The sequence below is a fragment of the Papio anubis genome, chromosome 12, assembly GCF_008728515.1.
Source record: "Papio anubis isolate 15944 chromosome 12, Panubis1.0, whole genome shotgun sequence".
In the NCBI taxonomy this organism is placed as follows: domain Eukaryota; kingdom Metazoa; phylum Chordata; class Mammalia; order Primates; family Cercopithecidae; genus Papio; species Papio anubis.
The window spans coordinates 96,030,042-96,034,277 of NC_044987.1; positions in this window are offsets into that span (position 1 = coordinate 96,030,042).

Genomic DNA, 4,236 nt, shown 5'->3' on the forward strand with positions numbered 1-4,236 from the left:
CTGCTACTAGCTGCTTATTCTCTATTAAATTATTAAAAAGTATCAATTTAACATTCAAGGACTCATTCTCATGCACCGCAAGATACCAACAAACCTGACTACACGTGGCTCCTGAGTGTTTCCTTCCATCTAATGCCTTTCTTCTTATTGTTCTCTCTTTCTGGATGGTCACCCCTCATTTCTGCCCAGGGAATTTCTGCTCATCCTTTAAGATGCATCCCAGGGGTCACTTCCTTCATGAACCTTTCAGATTCTCCCAACCAGGTGTCGTTTCATCCTCTGCAGAGCCTTGGTATGATTTTGTAACACTCTTGGCACTCATCACATTCCACTTTGTATTGTAGTAATTTGTGTACATGTTTTCTCTCAACCTCAAGGGCAAAGGCGAAATCTCGTTCACTCTTGCTCCTTAGTAAGCTCTGGGTTTTGCACATTATGGTTTTCATCTCTGACTTCATTTACTTAGAAAACCCAGGTTGAGTACTGCAGAAATGGATCACATTAAAATTCATATTCTTTCAACCAATATTTATCTGGTGTCTGGTTTCTTTGTTAACATGTTATAGAAACAGATAATTAATGTCATGATTTATTAATCCATTGAATTTACGGTAAAGAAACTAATGAAAAATGTCTGCACAGGCTGCACCAGAATGTTGATTTATAGAGATAACGATCAGAAAAAGTTATTCTAACTAGTACAAAAGTGGGGAAGAAAAGACCCAAAAATATAATTCTAATGTAAGTAAATTTTGCATGAAGGAATACAGGAAGACATTTTAGTGTCAGAATAATGTCAAATTAGTAACGAAGGTTATGGTACATGATATATAATTATAGTACTTTTATGTCTGCAAAAATGTATAGTCTTTCTGAAGAGATTTTTTGGTTGGTTCCAGTTCAGATGATAGTAGATTTTTACCTCCATCATGTGCACATAGAATATTGACATCCCTCTTAAGATTGAAAAAGTAAATCCAATAGCTCTCCAAATTGTGTTAATATTGGCTATATTCTCAAAAAGAAATTCGCATCAATTTTCATTTAGATTGAAAAGTATTTTCAAAGGATGGCTTATGAGCAGTGGTGGTAATGATGCCTGAAATAATTAGGGTGTTTAACAACCAGGCAGAAATAAGCCACTAATTATTCTCGTTTTCTTCTCTCCTCCAGGCCACTCCCTGCCCAAGGATGGGGGAGCCTAGAAACCATTTGAATCATATACAGATTGAGGCATTAAAAAAAAATCACTGTATCAGATGTCTTTGGAAAAACGGTTTCTTAAGTCCTTTGGGTTTAAGAGGTTGGTGTCTTGGACTTGTAGAGGATGTAGCCTTGGAAAATGAAAGTCAACTGGTTTCTGAAGAGGCTTCAGTTCCTGAAAAATATTTTATGCCTTTCTTTAAATTTTTGGTTATAATGTCATCCTGTTTTTGACATGTTGGCTGTAATGATTTCTGATGACTCAGTGTTTTTGTACATATATATATAAAATACATATATGCAAACTACATATGTAGTATGTGTGTACATATATATTTTTTGTAGTGAAGCCAGCTATTTTATTTTTTCTTTTTTTAGACAGAGTCTCACTCTGTCACCCAGGCTGGAGTGCAGTGGCACAATCTCGGCTCACTGCAACCTCTGCCTCCCAGGTTCAAGTGATTCTCCTGACTCAGCCTCCCTAGTAGCTGGGATTACAGGTGCTCGCCACCATGCCTGGCTAATTTTTGCATTTTTAGTAGAGACGGGGTTTCATCATGTTGGTCAGGCTGGTCTTGAACTCCTGACCTCAGGTGATCCACCTGCTTCAGCCTCCCAAAGTGTTGGGATTACAGGCGTGACCCACCGCGCCTGGCTGTGAAGACAGCTATTTCCGAATGTCAGTAAGTTCCACAGATTAGTCTGGGTTGCCTTTTTGTTTTTCTGAAGTTGAATTTGCTGACCTTTCTCAGGGGAAAAACATACAGAATTTGTCTTAACTCCACTGTTTATTCCTTTTTATCGTTCTGGCCTGTGGGCTTTGCCTATAGCACCTGCTTCTGCTTTCCCTATTTACTGATCCACTAAGTGTAAGTGTAACATATAGAGGTCTGTGTTGGTTGTTGTTTTGTGTTCAAACAGCTGAACATCTGGTCTCTCATGTGCAGGTGCACAGAGCTCAGGAGCAGGGGTTTTAATTTAAGATAAAAAAAAATAAGGATATGTGCTAGTTGCAGATGAAGGTTTGGGTGCTGGACTTAAGATGCTTTTGTGTTCAAAAACAAGTAAGGACATGTGAGTCCCTTATGTGTCAGGGACAATGCACAGTGCTGGTCATAATGTTTGTTTTCTGAAAATGTCTCACGGACATAATGACTCCTGAACAAGTCTATTATATCTTATTTAGCTATTGTCCTCAATTTGCAAGGTTCATAAAGAGTTTCACACAGATGGCAGCCAAAGTGCTTACTTCTCATTGTGCTGAAATTAAGCTTGAATATGCTCTATATCAAATAAATAATCCGTTCAATGCCTTTATAAGAGTTTAGAATGAGAGATGAAATAATTTTGCAAAAAATGTGCCCACATGTTCATTTTCTCCAAATAGCATAGTCATTACATTTAAAAACAATCACTGGTCAAAATAGAAAGTATTAAGAAAATACAAAGTGTCAATTGAGGTCTACCACATGTTCAGCAACAACTTAGGTGAGATGCGGGAGCAGGAAAAAGGAATACTTTATAACATCACGGAGAGGCAGATTTTGGCACAAGGAAGAGAAGTCAATGCAATACCTCAAGGAATTCAGTGGCGATCCAAGAAAACACTAGTTTGACCCATTGCCTCAATTAAGTATTTACCTTTTATAGCTAAGAGAAGTAAATAGCCTTTCTTTATACTTTCTAGAAGGTGAGCTCAATGTTCTTTTGGAGAGAGTAGGTTCATCTCCATTATGTAGTGCCAATGACAAATACCTGTATGTGTCTGTCTCGCTCACCTTTTAGACACCTTGCTACACAACAGATGGCACGTGCTTATCTTGTGGCGGTGAAGAGTTGACATCAAAGGCCAAGAAAACCTTGAAACCCATCCCTTTCAGCCCACAAGAGCAGCTTCTCTCTACCACAGGCGATGAAAGCTGGAGATAACAGGGGCATTCCCACCGCTGCACTCTCTCTTGTGGCCAGCTGACAGTTAACACAGGTGGGTGTGAGGTGCTACCCACCTTTTGAAGGTTGTCTGTTGAAGGGGAACATCACCTCTCTGAGCTCAGTCCTCTGCTTTGGCCCCTGGAGCTGCTTCTGAGAAGTAACCAGGTGGTGAATACCTGCCCCCTTTTCAGAACATCCGAGGTGGCTGTCAAAAGACCCACTGTTATTCAAAGGCTGTCAGGCAAGGTGGCCGTTTGAGGGGCCACTTTGGTTCCTGGTTTTTTTCAGAAGTCGAACTGGATTGCCAAACAGCTTGCTCAACTGCCTCTTCCCGTAAGCTAGATGGTAGGAAGGCTGGGTCTGTGTAACTTGGGGTGTGCACAATAAAGTGCATAAAAAGAGAAGCAAGTGTTAAATGAGTCTGCCATTCCCCAAGCAAACATCCTTTCATTGAAATTACACTGTGCTATTTTATCTTGACCCACAACCAAATGGAACTTGTAATACATTATCACATACGAGATAGCTAGCTCATTAATAAAAGCCCTGGCAGGGGATGTAAACAATGAAAACTCCCACACGTTACCACTATAATGCACTACGACATTTTTCCTTCTTTTCATCAAAATTCTCCATGTAATTAAATCCCAAGTAAGTCAGCAAAAAAATCCTCAGCTTCATTTAATGCACTTTCTTTTTTGAAGTGAATTCACTATTTTTCATACTGCTAAGCAGAAAATAAGCACAAACTCTGGGTCAGTGCTGGAAGTTTTCCTTACACACAATAAATACCTATTGAGAGCTCTTGCTTTGCCACTGGCACTCGAGAATTATCAGTGAATGAGACTTAATACATATTAGTAATCAATGCTATAATGAACATCAATCTGATTGAAGTGAGAGCGAGCATTTGGGTGCTAAGAGAAAGCCTCACTAAGGAAGTTACTGGTAAACTGAGTCTAGGATGCAAGATGGCGCTGGGCCTGCCATGACCTGGGGAAAGAGTGCTCCCGATTGAGTCAATAGCTGGATTAAAGACCAAGTTCGGTGTTCAGAGGAACACGAGGAAGGCCTGTGTGGCTGAAGTGCAGTGAGGAAAGG